Consider the following 23,734-nt stretch of genomic DNA (forward strand, 5'->3'; position numbering starts at 1 on the left):
TAACAGACACATGAAGAAATGCTCACGATCATTAGCCATTAGAGAAATGCAGATCAAAACTACAATGAGATATCACCTCACCCCAACAAGGCTAGCATTAATCCAAAAAACACAGAATAATAAATGCTGGAGAGGTTGTGGAGAGACTGGAACGCTTACACACTTTTGGTGGGAATGTAAAATGGTCCAACCAGGGAGACCTCATACCATCAAGAAAGCAGTGCCAGGAGCAGAGCACGTCCTTTGGACTGGGGTCCCCGCGCAGAGAAGCTCCTAGTCCAGGGGAACACTGAAGAGAAGAAGGCCGACAGAGAGGAAAAGGCTTCCCCTGGAGATGACGCTCTGAATTTGGACATTTAGCCTACTTTGTCTGTGAGGAAATAAATTTCTCTTCCTTAAAACCATCCACTTGTGGTATTTCTGTTATGGCAGCACTAGATGACTAAGACACCAGGTCTTTCTCCTGCAGTTACTGGGTGGGGTCTAACTGCTAACCTTTCAGTTAGCAGCCAAGTACTTACTGTTGCGTCATCAGGGCTCCATTTCTTCTTTAATAGAGGTTTAATTTTTTGAATTGTATGAATATTTTGACTAGCAAGAGATATTATTGAACAATAAAAACCAAACCCATTGCCGTTGAGTAGATTCCAACTCACAGCAACTCCACAGAACAGAGTGGAACTGCCCCATAGGGTTTCCAAGGCTGTAAAACTTGACAGAAGCAGACTGCCACATCTTTCTCCCATGCAGCAGATGGTGGGTTTGAACCAGCAGCCAAGCACTTAACCACTGCACCACCAGGGCTCCTACTGAACAATAAGTCAATGCCCAAAAAGTGAAATGTTATATTGCCCTCTCTCATGGATTGAATTATGTTCCCCAAAAGTATCTGTCAACTTGGCTGTGCCATGATTCCCAGTATTGTGTGACTGTCTACCATTTTGCCATCTGATGTGATTTTCCTATGTGTTGTAAATCCTGCCTCTATGATGTTGATGAGATGGGATTAGTGCCAGTTATGTTAATGAGGCAGGACTCAATCTACAAGATTGGATTGTGTTTTAAACCAATCTCTTTTGAGATATAAAAGAGAGAAGCAAGCAGAGAGACATGGAGACCTCATACCACCAAGAAAGCAGTACCGGGAGCAGAGAGTGTCCTTCGGACTTGGAGTCTCTGTGCCTGAGAAGCTCCTAGACTAGGGGCAGATTGATGACAAAGACCTTCTTCCAGAGCCGATAGAGAGAAAACCTTCCCCTGGAGCTGACACCCTGAATTTGGACTTCTAGCCTACTAGACTGTGAGAGAATAAATTTCTGTTTGTTGAAGGCAAAAAAAAAAAAAAGAAAAAAAAAAGGTCCAACCACTTTGGAAATCTTAAAAAGCTAGAAATAGAAGTACCAAATGTTCCATGTATCCTGCTCCTTGGAATATATCCTAGAGAAATAAGAGCTGTCACACAAATAGATATACGCACAGCCATGTTCACTGCAGCACTGTTCACAATAGCAAAACAATGGAAACAATCTAGGTCCCCATCAATGGATGAATGGATAAACAAATTATGGTATATCCACACGATGGGATACTACACAATGATAAAGAACAACAATGAAGCCATGAAACATTTTATAACATGGAGGAAGCTGGAGGTCATTATGCTGAGTGAATTTAGTCAGTCACAAAAGGACAAATATTGTATAAGACCACTATCATAAGAACTCAAGAAAAGGTTTAAACACAGAAGAAAACATTCTTTGATGGTTACGAGGGTGGGGAGGGAGGGGAAGGTTATTTACTAACTAGATAGTAGATAAGAATTATCTTAGGTGAACGGAAAGACAGCACACACTACAGGGGAAGTCAGCACAACTGGACTAAACCAAAGCTAAGAATTTTCCTGAATACAATCAAACACTTTGAGGGACAGAGTAGCAGGGGTAGGGGTCTGGGGACCATGCCTTCAGGGGACATCTAGGTCAACTGGCATAACAAAACTTATTAAGAAAATGTTCTGCATCCTACTTTGGTGAGTGGCATCTGGAGTCTTAAAAGCCAGCAAGTGGCCATGTAAGATGCATCAATTGGTCCCAACCACCCGGAGTAAAGGAGAATGAAGAACATGAAAGACACAAGAAAAGTATTAGCCCAAGAGACAGAAAGGGCCACATAAACCAGAGACTTCATCAGCCTGAGACCAGAAGAGCTAGATGGTGCTTGGCTACCACCAATGATCATCCTGACAGGGAACACAGCAGAGAATCCTAGATGAAGCAGGAGAAAGGTGGGGTGCAGAACTCAAATTCTAGTAAGAAGACCAGACATAATGGTCTGAGACTGGAAGAATCCCTGAAAGCATGGACCCTGGATTCTCTATCAGCCCAGAAATAAAACAATTTCCAAGGCCGACTCTTTAGACAGGGATTGGACTGGACTGTGGGACATAAAGTGATACTCGTGAGGAGTGTGCCTCTTAGCTCAAGGAGATAGAAGAGACTAAACCAGCAGCTTCTATCTAGAGGTGGGAGATGGGAAGGCAGAGAGGGTTAGGAGCTGGTTGAATGGACATGGGGAATCAGGGGTGGAAAGGAGGAGTGTGCTGTCACAGTATGAGAGCAATTAGGGTCACATAACAATTATGTATAAATTTTTGTATGGGAAAAATAAAAATAGAGAATATATATAAAGAAGGCTTACGAGGCAAGTTACATGAAAATTCAGGATATCATATGGCTAAACTATGTAAAATTACTTCTGCCTAAAAAATGGCTGGAAAGAAGGACACTACAGTATTCATGGTGGTTTACCTTTGGCTGGGAGCATTAGGGGTGATTTTTGCTTTATTTAGTTTTCGGTGTTTTCCAAAATTTGCACAATAGCCCACAGGTAACATATACAATAACAGAAAGGCATGGCGCAGCAGAGGTGAGAAATAGGGAGGTTTGGTTAACATAAGGTTTAATCTAGACTGGAATTATTCACCTTGCTATAATCCTTGATGTACTTAGACATTACATAACATTTGTCCTGGCCTTCACTCTAGAGATAGTCCAAAGGTATGTCATTTGAGTTAAATTTTTATCTTTATTATATTGAAATATATTTATCTTCTTTTTCTTTTTTGCTATGCCAGAAAGCACGCATTTTGATTTGCTGCACCGTAAATATTCTTTGTCCAGCCTGAGAAGCAGCAGTATATGGTAGTTTATACATACAAGTGACCAAACTGGATCAAACGTACAGTTGTTCTCAGAGGTGAAGGCTTTCGGGAACCTGTGACGGGCCAGTCTAGAATGTCTCAGAGACTGAGGCATCCAGCCTGCCTCAGGAAACACTTGATTCATCACACTTTTGCATATATTACAGCAAAGCGTTGGAGTCCCACAGACTCTGGACAGACGTAACACAGACTAGGATTGCCACTTATCAAATGAGGGCTCTCAGCCTCAGTTTCTTTCCAATAAATGAGGATGATAATACCTACTCTTTGGTATGAGCATTAAATAGGATGATGTTTCAAAATCTGAGATGTATGAAAAGCCCAGAGCCTGCTATGAGTAGGTACTCATCAGTATCATTAGTTCCCCTTCCCTTTCCCTCTTTTGATCAAGTGTTTAAGCTGAGAAAGCAACAGTGAAAATAACTCGAATGCTAAAAATGATCAATGAATATTTATATCTGATAAGGTTAACATGACAGAAGCATAGGAAAATATTTTGAATAATCTTTTTAATTCACCCCTCAGAAGCCCACATGACACAGGTCAAAACAACTTTCCTATCCTCTGGTCCTCAGTAATAGGAAAACAATCACTGTTCTCTGTGTCCTTCACATGCCTTGAGACCATGAAGTCACCCTTGTTTTTTCTTGAATGTTCCGCTTTTTAAATCTTTCTTCATTCCTTTCCACAGGTTTGTGTCTCCTTGGAACCCTCTGCAAGTTCCTCCCTCATTCTCTTAGCTGAGGAATCCTCTGAAACCCTCTAAGAAGGGCTGAGAATTGCAGCAAGACTAGCACCTGATTCATGCATCCCAATGTTGAGCTTTGAAAAATAAACTATTATGCTTCTGAAGGTTACTTGACTCTAGATAACTGAGATAGATTCAAGTGGGACCAGCAGTGCCCTCCATGTCTGCTCCAGTAACCTTCATCCTTTGCTTTATCTGTGGTTACCAACACTGTTTAACAAGCTGATAGCATCCAACTTTGCACCAAACCCCTCCCTTCAAAAGAGAAGCCCCTGTCTTTGCAAAAGATTTGTTCCCTTCCTTGATTAGCTCTTTCACTTGAGTGCCTCACTAGGCAATGCCCTAGGAAAGGATAATGGAAGTGTTCAGCTGTTTTGGGTTTTCTTTGTGCAGGCTGAAGTAAGAACTCCACTACCTTCAGGCTAGTAAATTTGAGTTTATTCTTTCAACAAACATGTGCTGAGCCCAGCGCAAAGTACTGGGCATTCAAAGATAAACCAGTCTTGCCTTAAGGAAGAAAATAATATAAACTACACACAGTGCAATATGTTCTAGAACAAAGATACATGCAGGGCAATATGGCTGCACAGAAGGGCAGAGAAGGAGGACACCTGGATCTGTCTGGGCAGGATTCTAATAGGTGGATAATTCACACAAATCTTTACCGGCCTCTGAGAAATGAATACGCTGACACACCATGTCTCTGAGGGTGCCTTAGTTTCTTAGTGCTGCTGTAACACAGTGGGTGGCTTTCACAAACAAATTTATTTTGTCACTGTTCAGTAAGCCAGAAGTCCAAATTCAGAGCACCAGACCTAGGGGAACACTTTCTCTCTATATCAGCTCTGGGGGAAGGTCCTTGTCTCTTTTCACCCTCTAGTCATTGGTTCCTTGGTGATCTTCAATGTGGAGTGGTATCTATCCTTCCCTATCTGTGCTTCCTTCTCTCTGTGACTAATCTACTCGTTTTATATCTTGAAAGTGATTGGCTTGGCTTAAGATACACCCTACACTGATACAGTCTCCTTAACATAAAAAAGAAAACTCTATTCCCAGATGGGATTACATCTCCTGGTACAGGGGTTAGGATTTACAACACATATTTTGGGGGGACACAATTCAATTCATAACAGCTGGGTTAAGGCTGTTGCAGTCATTTAATGCAGTCTATTTAACCATGCTTTGAACCAGTTTAAACTGGTTCAGTCATGGCCGATGAAGTAAAACCTGAACAGATCCAATTTTTAAAAATTTGGGTCATCTGAAACCATAATCGGATTGGGAAAAATTATGGATCAAGGTTCTGGAATGGGAGACTTGGAAAAGGCATGGTGAGACCTTTCAGGAGCATGATGCATTAGACTGGATTATTGCCAGGACTGACGAGAGCAACACACACTCAAAGTAGCGTGGTTGGCACCATCTTTGAGCGGGGCACCACTGTTTACAAGTCTGCACAAAATCCAACGGGCAAGAGATCTGGTTGCTATGCAACGCGTATGCTGTCCTTGTTTTCTAAGAGGGAAACCAGGGCTTTGACCCATAATTTTTCCCATTCTGGTTATGGTTCCTGTTCACCCATATTTTTAAAATTTGGGTCTGTTCTGGTGTCACTTCCTTGGCCATGATTGAACCGGGAAGACCCGTTTTGAAGCCCTGCTATTTAATAGCACTGCCACTGAACTGCTCTGGTAACTTACTTGCTTTCCTGCTCTCCACATATCTTCCCCTCCTTACTTTAGCTTCAGGACAAAACATACAATGCTTCCATTCTCTCTCCAGTCTTTCAACCCCATAATGTTTCCTGCCCTGGACAGCTGTTTGACTATCAGGGAAAGAACACTGATGGCTTAGTTGGAGCAAATGAAGAGGCAGGAGTGAGGCTGATTCCTGAAAAGAGCTGGAAAACGGTGTGCAGAACCACTATCAGAAGTACCCGTGTGGCCAGCCTTCAGTAGCAACAGCCAGGGAGTAACTACCCTCTGTATCCCCAGACTCATCCCCGTCAGCTACAGCTGTGAACAGTTTATCTTCAAATCATTTTCTATCCTCTGTCCTTCACACTCATCTATTTTTAGTGATGTAATCAAAACAGTGGTTCTTAGTCTTTTATAAGCCATAGAACTCTTGAGAGAATCCAATAAAATCCAAGGATCCTCTCAATGCAAAAAAAAAAAAATCTCAGACGTACATAAACAGAAAAACAAAATATTGTATACAATTTCCAGGGATTCACAAAGCCCTGAAGCCCATACACAGATCCCAGGAGGGGGCACACTGTTCAGTTCAAATATTTTTGAGTCTCTACCATGCGCTAAGAGCTCATCTGCTAACCAAAAGGTTGGCAGTTCAAATCCACCAGCTGCTCCCTGGAAACCCTATGGGCAGTTCTACTCTGTCCTATAGGGTAGCTATGAGTAGGAATCAACTCGATGGCAAGGGTTTGGTTTTTTTACCACGCACCAAGCACCATGGAGACTCCACCTCAAACTTGGTTCTCACCATTCTGCATGTCTGACTGTTTTCTCATGCATGAGCCCACCGCTCTGCCTTCGCTCAAAGTAACACTTCCACATAGAGGACATGTCCTCATGGCATCTGCCCAGGACACACCATTCAGGAGAAGCTTGAGCATCACCTCTTGAATGAAAACATTCATAAACCTTCAACCTAATTCACTCCCTCTCCCTTGTCCTACCAAGAAGTACTGATTACTCCCTCCTTTCTGCACTCCAAGAGTCCCTGAATGGTGCAAACAGTTAATGTGCTTGGCTGCTAACCAAAAGGCTGGTGGTTGACGCCCACCCAAAGATGCCTCAGTCAGAAGAAAGGCCTGGCAATCTCTTTCAAAAAATCAGCCATTGAAAACCCTGCGGAGCACAGTTCTACTCTGACACGCATGGGGTGGCTGTGAGGGAATCAACTGGTTTAACTGGTTTTCTCCCCTACTGGAGCCCTGGTGGTGCAGTGGTTGAGACCTATGGCTGCTAACCAAAAGGTCAGCAGTTTGAATCTACTACCTGCTCCTTGGAAACCCTATGGGGCAGTTCCACTCTGTCCTATAGGGTCACTATGAGTCAGACTCGACTAGAGGGCAATTGGTTTGGTTTTTGGTTTTTTGGTACTCTGCAGGTACTTGTATCAGAGATCTTATCTTCAAGTATTTACATGTTTTTCTCCCCTGCTAGAAAATAAGCAACCTGAGGACATGAACTGCAACTTAATCTTATCTTTTATTTCCAACTTTCTAGTAAAGTCCCCATTCTAAAGAAAAATGGGGAAACAGATGCATAAGCAGATAATTTTAATGTGCAGCCCGTAATGCCCAACTGGATGTGATCCATGATTTGGGGCTAAATCAGGAGAAGCGGCAGTAAACTAGACAAAGTTAAAACCAAAAACCAAACCCCTTGCTGCTGAGTCGATTCCAATTCATAGCGACCCTACAGGACAGAGTAGAACTGCCTCATAGGGTTGCCAAGGCTGTAAACCTTTACAGAAGCAGACTGCCACATCTCTCTCCCGCAGAACAGCTGGAAGGCTCCGATTACCAACCTTTCGGTTAGCAGCCGAGCGCTTAACCATTGCACCACTAGGGCTCCTTTGACAAAGTGAGAGGTGGATATTATAGGGAGAGAGGACAGTAAGTCGTGCAGGCAGGAAACAGTGTGTGCAGGGAATAAATTCAGGATTCCTGGTGCCTGAAAGGTGGGAAAGAGTCGTAAGAGATGGATGAGTTTAAGAGGGCACTGAATGAGGTGTAAAGGTGCTTAGATTTATCCTGTAATTAGAGGTGGGAAGTCACTGAAAGATTTTTTGTTTTCTACTTAGGAAAGTAAAAAATGATTATTGTAAAAAATGGAGAAAAGGCATAAAAATACATATATATAACCTCACCATACAGATACAACTATTACTAATCTTTCATCTTTTTTATGTGTTTTGTAAACATGTGTGCATGTGTGTAGTATGAGTTTTGTGTTACTGATTTTGCTAATATTTATTAAGCGTTTACTAAGTACTAGACATTGTGCTGAGTACAACGCATGCATTACGTCATTATGTCATTCAATCCTCACAATAATTCTTAGACATAGTTACTATTGCAATCCCATTTTAAAGAGAAAGACACAGTGAAGCAAGGGAGACACTGTCCAAGGCCACAAAGCAGAGCTGAGATTCAACACCAAGTTTTCTAACTGCAAACACCATGGTCTTGAACTTCATTTTTTCTTATTCTCAATTGTTTAAAATGTTCAAGATGAGTGAATTATTTTATCTAATTTTCTCAGAAAAATCCCTTTAGGAATTTGATTAGCACTGTAATAAACCTGAACACTGAACTGGGAAAGAATAAACACTTTGCTATACTGGCTTCCCATACAGGGAGCATAGAAAACTCTTGGCATAATCTTTTTGCATTCTTGGTAAAGTCTGTAGTTTTCTTCACTGAAGGGGGAGGCAGGAGGGTGACATGTTCAGATACATGCTTTGAGCAGATAATCTGGTAATGGTATGAAAGAGGATGGATTTGAGAAGACTAGAAGGCTTAAATACAAACTAAGACATATGGCCACAGTCCAGGTAAATGACACAAAAGCCTAGAACCAAGGCAATGACATTTGGGATGGAGGGGAGGGAGCTAACTAGGAAAACAAAGAAGACAAAATCTAAAGGACTTGCTGTCTGACTGGATGTGAGGCAAAGGGAGAAAGCAGGGTGGTGTCAAGTGTGGCTCCCAGCTTTTTGGCATGGCAGACTGAGTGGACCTTGGATGCCAATGACTGACAGAGACAAGGATGGATTACCCAATACACAAGGTATGCACGGGCTTACCTGTGCTTGCTTACTCATCTGTACTGCACAATTTCACCTGCTTTTCACCACACCAAAGAGGAGGCCAAAGGGCAGGCAGAGCAGGGATAAGATAATGAGTGAGAGAAGGAAGGGAAGAGGAGCTGCATCCTGGTGAAAAGGACCTGAGAGAGGATCTAACATTCAAGGCACCAGTTAGAATTTATAAACTGCAAGTGTAAATGACATTGTCCTCAGAAAACACACAGCAGAGTAAGAACAAAAGTGGACCAAGTCGGTGTTCTAAGCAACACCAGTGTTTGAAGTCTAGCCTAGGGAGCAGGAGACCAAGAAAGAACAGTCAGACACAGGAGGAGAATCAAGGGAGCCCAGATCACAGAAGCCAGAGAGAGGAGTGGATGGAATACTAACCCATCTTCGTACCGTACTGCCCTTGGGCTTCTCAAAAAGACTGATTTTTTTTTTTTTAATTCAAAGGTCACTCCGTCAATTTTAAATATTAAACAAAACCACACAAAAAGTCCATGATGAGGGTAAGAATTTACATTCCCTGGCTGCTTCTCAGTGCTTTATCCACCAGCCATATGGGGGTGATGATTAATATTCAGTAGGAAGTGAATTTATAATCATGTGCCTGCCATTCAAATGTGAAATGTTTTTTTGCACAGTGCACCCAAAAATACATTAATATATCTCTAGTTTAAAATACATTTATATATAATTTTATACATTTTATAAATTTTCTGGCAAGAATGATAATAGAACAATCTAATTTCACTGCTACGTGAAACAAAAAAGAGGAATGAAAGGTTCAGTTAATCAAGGACTTTAATATGCTTTATAATAAATATCAAACAGTCATTACTTGGGCTATACAAAGGGTGGCAGAGGTCAAAGAATGATTATAATACCAAGAGTTTGTGCCCATATTTATTCTCTGTCAGTTACTCCATTTGCATAAGAAGTTTCCTCTATTCATGAATTTTTTTTTTTTTAACCACATTTGAATGCTAGAAATCAAATTTGTTTTTCCTGATTTATATATGGGCAGTAATAATAAGATTATGTAATGAGTAACAGTAGGAACAGTCAAATAAATGGAAAACACTAGCCCTTCCTACGCACCAATGCAATGACAAACTGACAGATATGAAAATAAATGGCCTGCACTGCCTTAGGTCAGTGTGGTTTAGAACACCAGGGAAGCACCAGAATCTGAAACGGTTACTGCTCTGGCTGTGTTTGATGAGGCCAGGAAAGGCAAAATACTGTGAATTCTACATCTTTTGACATCTTTGTCAACAATGTATATGCATGTGTATGTGTACACACATATACACACTCAATTTTATGGCAGCCTGATCATAAGAAGAGATGCAATAACTTCAAGATTATATTGGAGACCTGTGAGGCCAGGAGGACAAGCTAAATCTACCCCTCCAAGAGGAGCTCCTATGATAGAATCCTAATTTCCCTTTTTAACACCCACTGCCGTCTAAACTTGTGGTCAAGGACTACTCCATTAACTCTATTATGGTCTCTACGACTTCCAGTTCTGGGCCAATTAAAAGTTTTGTTTTAATTTTAAAAAATGACTCTTCCTGAATTAAGGAAAATCCTATGATTCCATGATGGTGCCTTTAGGAATAATGTCCAAGGAATAACGTCCACTACAACCTTCTCCAGTAACGTTCCTGCTTTCACTGGAGGAAAGAATTATAAGAGGAAGAGTTCTGTAATGATGGTTTATCTCCTCTATGGGTTCAAAGGGGACCAAGATTAAGGTCTTCTAACATGTTAAACACTCAGTTTATACTAGAATAACAAAAGAAAGGAAGAAAGGAGAGAGGAAGAAAGAGATCAATGAATAAATGGCAGAAAATAAGATGCTATAAAATTAAGAACACTCTAATAAACAGGAACAAAATTTTATTGAGTTTGATATTCAGGACATGCAAACAATGGTGTCACAGATTGAAATGTGTCCCCCAAAAACTGTGTGTAGCAACTTGGCTGGGTCATGATTTGCAGTACTGTATGACTGTATAATCTGATGTGATTTCCTTATGTGTTGTAAACTCTATCACTATGATGAGATTATATGTGATCTCCTTATGTGTTGTAAATTCTACCACTGTGAAAAGGTTATACTGATGAGGTTGACAAGATTAGATAGTGTCTTAATGCAATCTCTTTTGAGATATAAAAGAAAGAACCGAGCAGAGACACATGGGAACCTCATACCACCAAGAAAGCAGTGCCAGGAGCGGAGCACATCTTTTGGACCAGAGGTTCTTGCGCTGAGATGCTACCAGACCAAGGGAAGACTGATGCATCACAAGAACCTTCCTCCAGAGATGACAAAGAAAGAAAGCTTTTTCCTGGAGCTGACGCCCTGAATTTGGACTTGTAGCCTACTGGACTGTGAGAGAATAAACTTCTCTTTGTTAAAACCATCCACTTGTGGTATTTCTGTTGGAGCAGCACAAGATGACTAAGACAAATGGTAACTGAATTTTCTATCATTTACAATGTAATAAATATTTACTTATAGATGGCAAGTTTTAGTGAGAAAAACCAGCTTAGTCATAGATATCATCACGTCATCTCAGACTTAAATCACCCTCATGATTGCTGGCATGTCCTTCACGCGGCTACTGTGCCAATCCATCTCATCAAGGGTCTCCCTCCCCTTCATTGACCCTCTACTTCACCAAACATGATGTCCTCCTCTAGCAATTGATCTCTCCTAATGATGTGACCAAAGCAAGCTATTTGGACAACGTTCTGCTGTGATTCATAGGTTTTCGTTGCTAATTTTCAGAAGTAGATTGCCAGGCCTTTCTTCCTAGTCTGTCTTAGTCTGGAAGTTCCACTGAAACCTGTCACCATGGGTGACCCTGCTGGTATTTGAAATACTGGTGGCATGGCTTCCAGCATCACAATAACATGCAAGCCACCACAGTATGACAAACTGACAGACAGGTGGTGGAGCTTATTCTTACTCAATTATAAAATATATGAGGGAATAAACATTTGATGAAATAAATTCTGATTAATGTTAAAAGGTGATTATTTTATGGCTTGGCATTCAGATAAAAACAAAACAATAAAACCAGGAAATTTTGCTTTTTATACATTCAAATGTATTAAGTTTATTTGTTTACAGAAGAACTTGGCCATGAGACATATTTCTACTTTATTTTCAGCTGACAATTAGGTATAACCTTTTATTTTTGTAATTTTGGAGAATTTTCACAATCTCTTTAATCATAAATTCAACTACTAAAAAAGTTACATATCAACCTTTTATATTCACTTCCTCAAAGTGTGATAAACATTTGACTAGCCAAATTTTTAAAAAATTATCTAAATTAAACAGTATTTATATTATTTTGCAAAAAAAAATTAAAACATGGCAATAAATAGTTCTGTAAGTACATACAATTGTGAATACTGATGAAGTCTTCAACAACTGTCCAGCCCTATACAGTTCTGTCTTCTGGGAGACAGTGCTAAGTGGTAGTGAACGTCCTGGACTCTGGAGCAAGATGGCCTTGGTTCAGTTTCCAGCTCAGCCATTGCTAGTTGATGACCTTGGGCAAGTTACTTAAGCTTTTTATGCTTCAGTTTGTTCATCTGCAAAAATACAATCATAATACTACCCACTAGCACGGTTGTTGTGAGGTGTAAATGAATTAATGTAAAGCAATCAAAAGAGCACCTGGCTCACTGTACATATTCAATAAAGATTGTTGTTGTTGGGTGCCGTCGACTCGATTCCAACTCACAGCAACCCCATGTGACAGAGTTGAACTGCCCCAGAGGGTTTTCTTTGCTGTAATCTTTACAGAAGTAGATTACCAGGTCTCTCTGCCCAGAAGTGGCTGAGTGCGTTCAAACCACCAACCTTTTGGTTAGCAGTCAAGTGCTTAACCACTGCACCACTGGGACTCCTTCAATAAAGACTAGCTGTTCTTATTATAATTATTATCATCATCATCATTACTATCATCTGTCTTATGGGTTCACTATGAAACAAAAATCAACTCATGTCCAAGTGCTCAGGTCTAACCAACAATCAGCTATTCATGTAATATCATATTTTCAGAATGCTGTAATTAAAGTGTAAGGAAAGTACCTGTCTTTGGTATAATATAAAAGATGATTATTAGTAAAGCTAGTAAGGAACAGATGTAGGACTGGACTCCAGTCTTCTACTCATGTGGATGCACCTTCCCCTCATAGTGGCCTCTAACCCTGGCAGGCTTTCAATAAACTACAGAAATGGGTACAAAATTAAGGCAATAAATAAATAACCTATCAAGTTAAATGTTTCCCTATGGATTGGAGTTAGAACAAAGGACATATACTCAAAACATCCAATTTCACAGCTTTGTGACCTAGATTCTTTGGTCCGTGACAGCCATGTGAAAACATGACAGGAAAGTTATCTTCACTGGGCCAGAATCTTGGAGCATCCTTCCGCTGAACCCCTAAACTATAACTCCTAAGTCTTTCCCTAAGCCTCCTCCTTTCTATTCCTTTCAGCATCCAATGACCTCCTTATTCAGAAGACTGGTAAGTTTTCTGGAATTCTTACATGGAGAGTTCTGAAGAGCTTTTGCAAATCTCAATCCTAAATCAAACATTTCTAGCCTCATTACAGGGATTATTAATATACAATCATGGAATTAGCAAGCTGGAAGGAATATTGAATATAACCTAGTCCAAACCACTCATTTTATAGACAAGGGAATGATGATGCTGGTGATGACCTATAACCAAAATAACAACTGACAGAAAGTAATCTAACACATTCAGGTAACTCCAGTGGAATACTTTAATTACACATTTTTACATTTTGAGCCTTCAATCATTATTGTAGGAGGTTAATCACTTAATTCCAGATTTGTCATGATACGGTATATCTTCTAAATTGTAATCATGAGCATAATTAGGGGAAATACTTAAATTTTATAAATCCTCTGCTTCTTCCAAGAACCCCAACTTCACATTTCATTGTTATTGAAGGCATCAACATTACTATCATCAATTATTTATAACAATTAAAAATTTTATATATTTAAGATTTTTAAATTCTACTTTCTCTTCCCTGTAATAGGATCAGTGGTGGAGGTTTGGAGGGAAATGACAAGCAAGCTCTGGATTCCCACTGACTTCAAGTGGGAGAAGCTGGGGGAATGAACAGGATGAGGATAATGTTTAAGGATACACTGCTTTTCTTAAGGTGTTCTCCTCTTTTAAAAAATATCACCATATTTACTAAATTGAAATCTTTCATTATATCACAGGTTTCACAAGCAAGGTCAAAAATAAATTCATAAACAAATAAACAAGTAAATAAACATACTTCTAAATTCTGTGGGCTTAAATTCTATTTCTCATACATAAATTTAAGACGGTGGAATCAGCCTATGAGACCTTCAGGCACTTTAGGAGGGGCCAAAGTAATAAAGCTAACTGCTTAAAATACACAGTGTATCTATATATGGGAAGATATCCAGAGTGATAAAACCCAAGAATGATTTTAGCTGGAAGGCATGAGTAGCATAAGGCCAGGGTCCATTCTGACTGGTTGGTGCCTATGTTATACTGGCTGGTAAAATATTTTATTTTACTCCTGATATAAACCAAAATGTGAATAGGTACTATCATTAGGAGCTTTTTTTTTTGCTTTCTCTGCGTATTCTCACTTTCTTCCTGTGATAAGGTAATACTTGTACAATTAAACAAACGTGACATTAAATAGCTCAAAGTATAGATTGCTCCCTTTAATGAACTTTGACATATGTTATAGTGGTCTGCAGAACACCTCACGATAAATAAAGCAAAGACTTTTTCAAGAGAACAGGGAAAGGTGGTCGGTCTAAAAAGTATACACGATAAGCCTTTAATAAAACAGAATTATGTCAGCATCTGCAGAGAGTAAGCAAGAAAAGTACAGTGGTAATTTTTCTCCCTGAAGAAGTCTCAAAAGAAAGATATTTACACCCAAACAAGTCAAGAACCAGGAAAATTCCTTGTGTGAAGGTTTCCACAAATCCCCAAAGTATACTTAGAGAAAGAGATTAAGATCATATCTTTACTGTGATTTCCCCATCAGAGTCAATATTTATAATTATACTTAATTATGTTGATAACCAGACCACTATATAGAAAATGTAATGAAATAATAAAACATAAAAAAATAAAATAATATAAATGTTGTTCTCCCCACCACCGCCTTCTGTTAACTTCGAGCCTTGGAAAAGCGTGAGAATTGTTTTGGCTCAACAGAAGAATAAATTGCCTATTGTGAAGGCTGCTCCCAACCTGTGTCCAAGTGCCCCACTTTAACAATGTTTTTGTGCTCCAACAATACTAAGCTTTATGGACCTTGGGTAACAAAATTCCTTCGCAGGGGTGAGATGAGTATTTAATGAGAACACTGATTGTCAGCCAAATTTCAGTATGTGCCCGTCTAAAGCAATGGAGACAGTCATTTCTTACAACCAGTAGCGAATATAAAAGTAGTTTTGAAAAACCACCTAGAGAGGTGCAGAACCTGAAGGTGCCACTATGGCTTCCAGCGGGGTTGGAGTGAACGCTGCGGGACCCGCTAATGAAACTCCCCAAATCCCAGACAACGTGGGAGACTGGCTTTGGGGCGTTTATCACTCTGCCACTGATAGGAATGATTTCCGGAGGAACTTGATCCTCCATTTGGGACTTTTTGCTGCAGGAGTTTGGCTGGCCAGGAACATGAGTGACATTGACCTAATGGCACCCAGCCAGGGGTATAGCCACAGTAGACACATGGAACCCCTATGCTATCTATGAACCCTCCAAAAACAGCCTCCGTAATTTCTGTGACCACCACAAGATCTGCCCTGATGGCAACTGAAGTTCGATTCAGACGGGCCCCTTCCCTTCCCTACCTACTTTCCTCTACTTCCTTGGGTCCACTCGGAACTGTGTGGTCTGGTCGCAGTCAGGCTTCAACTAAAGTATTGCTGTGTACATAGCTTCTAAGCTTCTGCAGGGGGTGAGCTTTGCTGTTGTCCTGAGGAATAACCTAATGGTATTTTGTAAGTACTTGAAATAAAGACTGCACATAAAGATTTTTAAAAAAAAAAAACCTAGACTTTTTAAAAAATAGTTAAGCTTCTTTGGGATGCAGATGTTTGTGTTTGGAGTTTTGTGGCAACCTTCTTGAACTATTTGCTTAAATAATATCTTTTAAACTCTTTATAACACCGTCTGTTATATTTAAGAGAAATACAGATCTTCAGGAGAAATGAGTTCAAAGCATTTCGCTTAACTTCAAAAATACAGAAATATGATGCATCGAATCAGGCAGTTTGGGATGTTTAATCATAAATTGCTATTTGTTTTCCTACTGCTGAAATTATTCTTTTGTGATTGTCAGTATGCCCTGCCAGGTGAAACCAGCAATAAAATCAGTTTCTTTACCTCAGCAACCATTTATGAGCAATGAAGAGGTTCAGAAATATCCTGTGCCCTTTACCCCAAGCCAAGTCCATGGAAAATGCTCTCAAACTCTACTTTTCAAGATTGGAGTATTCTTTATATTAAACAACAGCAATAGTAAAAAGCTTCAGCAGTGGTTGAGGGACCCTGAGCTGTAAGCTGAACGAATAAAATGCAAATTTAAAGAATCAAATGAATAAACAAATACTACAAGTAGTCCCCAACTTATAGTGCATTGAGATTGCAATGAACTGCACTTAGAACCATCCAGTTTTTTGCTTTTTTTTTTTTTTTACATCTTATCGTAAGTAATATGTACTACATACAATGTTGCAGCACGTAATCTGCTGATGTTACCATTCTCAAAGACAAATAAAGACTGGATTTATAAAGATACTGATAATAAAAGCCAATAATAATGAAAACTAAAAAAAAAACAAAAATTAAGTATTTGACTTGCATCAGAACCAACTTATTGCAGAGTTGTCAGAAGGGAACCCTGTTGTGTTTTACACTGGGGACTACCTGTACAGGAAAATGAGGAGTCCCTGGGTGGCGCGAAAAGTTAAATGCTCGACTACCAACCGAAAGGTTGGTGGTTCGAACACACCCAGAGACACCTCAGAAGGCAGCCCTCGTGATCTACTGCCAAAAGGTCACAGCTTTGAAAACACAGTGGAGCAGTTCTACTTTGCATACATGGGGTCATCATAAGTCAGAATTGACTTGAAGGCAACTAGCAGCAGCAACAACAGAAAGGACAGTAGAGTATACGATTGGAGCATAAGGTGTTAATTTTGGTCACTGGCATACTCTCACAGGGCAAAGGAAGATTTTTCCATCTTGTCAAGTGTTCAAAGAAGGCTATATTTTAAAGTCATTTTTACCACAGTTGAACAAACTTGATCATACAAGGTGAACAGGACTACCAGACCAGACCAGTTGCTATCAAGTCCATTCCAACTCACAGCAATCCTATGTGTGTCAGAGTATAACTGAGCTCCACAGGGTTTTCAGTGGCTGATTTTTTGCAAGTAGACTGCCAGGCCCTTCTTCTGAGACACCTCTGGGTGGACTCGAACCGTCAACCTTTCAGTTAGCAGCCAAGCTCTTAACCGTGTGCACCACCCAAGGACTCGTGAATGGGAGACTACCGTGATTTTAAAACATGGCCATATAATCTTTGTGACTCCTCTCCTCAGGAGGTGAAGGCTATTATTTCCTCCTCCTGAATCTGGGCAGGCTTGTGACTGCTTCAACCAACACAGTATGATGAGAACGGTGCTACCAAACTTCCAAGGCTGAGCCATAAAAGTCCATGCAGCTTCTGTCTTGTTCACTGGAACATTTGTCTTTAAACCTTGAGATGTCAAGTAATATGTAACCAGTCCCACTACCCTGAGGCCACCATGCTGGACAGGCCACATATAGGCACTCTGATGAAGAGCCTCAGCTGAGCCCAGCCTTCCAGACATCCCTGCCAAGGTCAGAGAAACGTGAGTGAAGGTATCTTGAACCAGCCCATCTGACAGCTGAATACTAATCAGCAGAGTCCTGGCTGATTTCCTGTGCAAAACTACTAGATACAATAAAATGGTTGTTGCTCTAAATCACTAAGTTCTGTAATAGTCTGCTATGCAGCAATAGAGAATCATAGAATTTGGAAGAGACTTTAAAGGTCTGCTGGTCAAGCATTCTCAATTTGCTTTTTAGGACACTGAGACCCAGACCAGCTGAGTGCTGTGAAGAAGGTCACTAGTTAGTAATGGGGTTAAAATTAGAACTCAGGCTGTCAGGCTCCCAGCTCTGTTCTTTCAAAGAGCCCATTCTGATTTCATTATATCTCCCCTCCACCTTTTCACCATTTCATTGTGCTATTGTGTGAACTCAAAAAGCACGGGGGCATATTATCAGAAGCTATATCTTCTCCCCATTTTTAAAAAATCATTAAGGATAATTCTGATATATATTCTTTTTTTATGTTTTATACATTTTCTTCAGCTGAGATTGGGAGAGAGTTATTATTTGCAGCATATGAAATAAAACTGATCAAAATTTGCTTCAGACAGTAGCATCTGACTCAAAAAGTACAGATAAGATTACACTTCTTCACCCTTACTGGATGTGAAAAATCTTCAGGTATACATTGATGCTACTCTTCTCTAGTACTTAAGCAGCAATGCCTTGTTCCAACCAGTTAAGGCAAAGTATGACCTTTGTTTTAGGTGTAATAACTCAGTTCTTGAGTTTTATTTCCTTAGTTAGCTGAAATACATATTTAAAAGCAACACTGAGCTTCCTAAGGTTAGTCTTTCATGAGAATTAGTTTACAGAAAACTTTTCAGCTGCTCTTAAGACTCACTGCGAACCTGAAATTGCAGATTAATGATCTACTCAGCAAGAAGCTTTCTGATCAAGTACTTAAGTCTTTTGGATACCGTGTCCATTAGACTGCTAATTAGTGAAGAAGGCAATTTCAAAAGATAAACAAGGTCTGGCAGCCATTTAAAAAAGAAAAGTAGGTAAGATGTTGGCATGTGCAGGTGAGTAACTAGAGGTCACAGGACTAAAACGGCTGAATGATCTGAAGAATTATCAATATCTAATATTTTCCTCCAGAAGAAGTTTTCCTCTTATTTACATGAAATATCAAGATTTTTCAAAACCTACTTTATTACCTGATGGATATCATCTTCTCTCAACAAACCTGTATCCTCCTCACCCTCAACAAAAAAAGGCAGTTGTCGTCCATTCAGACTCATGGCAACTCTATATGCCTCAGAGTTGAACTGTGAACCATAAGGTTTTAATGGCTGATTTTTCAGAAACAGACCACCAGGCCTTTCTTCTGAGGCACCTCTGAGGGAATGCAAACCCCCAACCTTTTGGTTAGCAGCTGAATGCATTAACTGTTTGTACCACCCAGGGACTGCCAACATAAGAAAGAGGTCCCTAAAATGCCCTAAAATAGCAAAGCTTTGTCCTGCCCATGAACTAGTCTCAGTAAAACACACTGATTTTCAAACGGATAAGAGCAGTTTTGAGAATCTGGAGAAGAGTTCTATAAACTAAAAAGGATTTTCCAGGTATGAACTTTCTAAATACACTGAGGTAGATTATAATCCAAAGAACAAACATCTTAGAAAAATTATTCAAGATGAAATGGTGATTACAAGTTAAATAATATTTGCAAATATGTCATGAACATGAAACAAATTAGATAAATTTCCTGTACGATACACTCTTCCTTATTATCAAAAAAAAAGTTTTTTAATTATGTATTTTATGATTCTGTTTCTCTGATATATTACAGTTTCCATTTAAACTAAGTTATTGTATTTGCAAGGCACTCCAAGGCCACGACATTACAGCAGTTGGAGCGATGCTCTACATCAGCTTGCAATTTAAAATCTTTCAAAGCAGTTTAACATCTATCATTTCATCCTCACAAAAAGTCCTATGCAGCACCTATAGCATCAATAGCCTAAGATACCTATCCACTATCCTTCTGTCAGTTTGTTGTATTGTAGGCTTGTGTGTTGGCTTGTGTGTTACTATGATGCTGGAAGCTATGCCACCAGTATTTCAAATACCAGCAAGGGACACTCATGGTAGGCAGGTTTCAGTGGAACTTCCAGACTAAAACAGACTAGGAAGAAAGGCCTGGTAATCTACTTTCAAAAATTCACCAATGAAAACCCTATGGATCACAACAGAATATTGTCACATACAGTGCTAAAAGACGAGTCCCTTAGGTTGGATGGCATTCAAAATACACAGTGGCCACCAACAACGAACTGGAGCACACCAACAACTGTGAAGATGGTGCAGGACAGGGCAACGTTTTGTTCCGTTATACATAACGTCACCATGAGCCAAAGCCAACTCCATGGCAACTAACAACAACAATATGATACCTATGCAGCGTCTATGATACCAACAGATGCCATTATGATTTTTAAGACAAAGAATTAAGGACCAGAGAGGTGCTATATCACTGGACTACAATCCTGATTCAGGGTAACATATTCCATTTCTGCAGCCAGTAAGTCCTCACAGAAGGAAGTAGTATAAATGGCAGGTCTTACTTTCGGCTAAAGCTGGCCAAATGGGCCCAGACCAGATATCCTTGAATTGAAGAAGCGTTCTGACTCAATGGGGACTCACAGCTACCAGTCTGTGGCATAAATCCTCTTTGTTTAATGGCTTTTGCCAGGGTCTTCCTCCACATTCATTCCTTCAGGTCAACTGACTCCCAATTCATATATATATATATATTTATTTCCCTATCCCCGTAAAAAGTTTTATTTCTCATAAGATACATTTTCATTACTACCTCATCTACATTCTCTATAGACACAAAAGAAAACTAAGCCATTCTACTCGGTGGAAGGTTTCTAAACTGAGTAGCAGCAGAGTGTAACGGCAAACACACTGGGTGACTCGGCACTTCAGTTTCCTCATGCGTAAAGTTATGTCCTGCCAACTTTACGTGATTGTTGTAAGAATCAAGCAAGACACAAAGTGCTTTGTTAGCTGCATACTGCTATAGTTACACTAAATGAAGTTATTACTATTATATATACATGCCAGGAATAGAAGTAATTTACAGCACTATTTAACAAACACTTCCATTTCACGAACTCCAAGGACTCACTGTCATATCCTGATCAATCTTCCACCTAGGGAGAGACTAGCCAGATTTTCAAGTGGATGAAGTAAAATTAATTGAAATGAGATGATATAGATTATGAAATAAAATTTTTAATCCTCCAGTGCATTAGCTAATCAAATATGTATGCTCTTCTTTGCTCATGTTTGTTTCCATAATTAGACTATCTGGCCTGGAACCAGCTTAGTGATTGAGTCTAAATTCCAACCCTGCCTTCATCATTTACTTGTTGTGTGGCCTTAGGCAATGTTACAAATTAAATTGTGTTCCCAAAAAATATGTGTTGTAATCCTAACCCCTACACCTGTGGATGTGATGTAATGTAATCACCTTCCATAATGCAATCAAATGTTATGCTAATGAGACCAAACCAGTGTAGAGTATGTCCTAAATCCAATCATTACTGAGTTATAAAAAAAAAGTAGATTAGACACACGAGCAAGCACAAATAGGGGGGAAGACAGACGCCATGTGAAGATCGCAAATGAACTGAGGAACACCAGGGCTAAGGAAACTGAGACAAGGATCTTCCCCAGAGCCTACAGAGAACCTTCCCCTAGAGCTGATGCTCTAAACTCAAACTTCTAGACACCTGAACTGTGAGTAAATAAATTTCTGTTCATTAAAGCTACCCAATTGTGGTATTTTTGTTATAGCAGCAGTAGGAAACTAAGATAGGCAAATTATTTAACTTTTATTATCCTCAATTTTATCATCCATAAAATGGGTATTAGGATAATATCACCTAATAAGATTGTTACAACTACTAAATGTGATAATACATATAAAGCACTTAGAATTATGTTTGGAACTTAATGTATGTTGCTCTTTTTATGTACCTTCAAAGTTTTTAACACTGTTAGGCACAGAGCAGACATTTAATAAATTCTGGGTTGATGGATTTCATTAAAAAGTAGCATGGAACTGACCACGTGAAATCATCTGATCTACTCCCATCTGAAGCAAGTCTATATCAAAACACTCAGACCAATCACTGCCGTGTCTACTTTTAAACACTTTTAGGGAAACAAGTCTATAATTGAACCTTGTTTAGTGTTTAACAATCTATGTTGCTGTTGTTAGGTGCTGTCATGTCAGCTTTCCAACTCATAGCAACCTTACAGATAAAACAGAATGAAGTGTTGCCCAGTCTTCTGCCATCTTCATGATCCCTGCTACAGCTGAATCCATTACTTCGGCTACTGTGTCAATCCATCTCATTGAGGGTTTCCGTTGTTTTCAATGACCCTCTACCAAACATGATATCCTTTTCTAGCAACTGATCTTTCCTGACGATATGTCCAAAGTAAGTGAGACAAAGTCTCACCACCCTCACGTCTAAGGAGCATTTTAGTTATGTATCTTCTAAAACTGATTTGTTCATTCTTCCAGCAGTCCACAGTATACTCAATATTCCTCATCAGCGACACAGTTCAAATGCATTAATTCTTTTGTCTTCCTCTTTTACTGTCCAGCTTTCACATGCATATGAGGCTTGGGTCTGATGCAGGTTAATTGTTAGAACGCATTGCTAGGGTTCCTTGTACATCTACTTCCATTTGTCTGAAGAACAGCTGGCCTCTCAACATTAGGCTACTGGTCAGCTTTCTCTTTCAAAGTCCAACACCTTCAATCCCACTGCTCTTTCCTCACAGTAATATTTATTTTGACATGAATTCCCAAGTGTAGACATATTTCAAGTACTATATTGACACAGGTTAAAAAAAAATCCTGAAGAATGTAAAAAGGATTACATTGGAAAGTGCAAGAAAACCAAAAACCACAAAATAAACTTTCAAAAGGTTTCAGTCTTTTATTCATTGGCTCCAAAGAATGTCGGTGAGTAACGATTCTGATTGGAACTATTTATCGTAGAAAGTATATGAACATATTCATTTTTATTCATTCCTATTATAATATTATGAAATGTGAGCCCCAGTATTAACTGAGTAAAGTCACTAGAGGAATAAAATCAATTAGAGACGTACTGTGTACTTACACTCAGACAGACTTAGAAATTCACTGCTTTAAGCTAATTTCCCTCTTGGTATTTTTAAGACCTAGTTCAGCAATGTAAGTAATGCTTACTAGTAAAATTAATGTACCACATGCTATCTCTGTCAACTTCATAATCTTGTTTTTTTTTGCCTTTTTTTTTTTGACTAAAATGTCAATCTTTAACTTCTGGAATCCTACCCAAAAGAATCTATGCAACATTACAATTAACAGACTCATTCGATAGGCATAGCAATTAGCCATGGGCACATTCATGAATGCCTGTTACTTAGTTCTTTTACATATTAAAATAATTTTATTAGAAATCATGAGGTTCACATTATGTAGCTAATGTGAACAACTACTAGCTGTTCATATTAGCTAAATAATTGTTCATTCCAGGCACTGTACTATACCCTTTAAATGCCTTATCTCATTTTATCCTTACAATGAAAAAAAAAGTTCAAAAAGGTTTCACAACTTGCTTAGGTTGCACAACCAGCAGAGTAAAGATTTGAATTTGGACATTCTAACATGAGAGACCCGCTCTGAATGAGCCTTTTCTACTGCTTCTTACTGTAAAACTTTTGCCAGTACAACACAAAAAAAGCAGATTAAGGCAGAAAAATATCTTTTCTATACAGAGCCACCAACCCAAGGGAAGGGGGGCTCCACTGAGGGCCTCATAAAATTAAAACTTACTTTTGATTTTTTCTGTTTTATTTTCTATGGATGAGCAATAGAAAACGTTCCTCTAGTTTTTACATTAAGAAAAACAAACATACAACTA

The 23,734-nt window shown here is 39.4% G+C and overlaps 1 protein-coding gene and 1 pseudogene across 3 annotated transcripts in view; one reads left to right on the forward strand and one right to left on the reverse strand.

Moving 5' to 3' along the window:
- The window catches only part of ANO6 (anoctamin 6), a 227,349-nt gene that overhangs the window by 176,038 nt on the left and 27,577 nt on the right, over positions 1-23,734 (reverse strand). The gene's annotated exons all lie outside the window — the stretch shown is intronic.
- Positions 11,871-15,910, forward strand: LOC101358520 (mitochondrial import receptor subunit TOM6 homolog pseudogene; annotated as a pseudogene).

This window comes from Trichechus manatus, unplaced genomic scaffold (genome assembly GCF_000243295.1).
Source record: "Trichechus manatus latirostris isolate Lorelei unplaced genomic scaffold, TriManLat1.0 scaffold00123, whole genome shotgun sequence".
NCBI classification, from domain to species: Eukaryota; Metazoa; Chordata; class Mammalia; order Sirenia; family Trichechidae; genus Trichechus; species Trichechus manatus.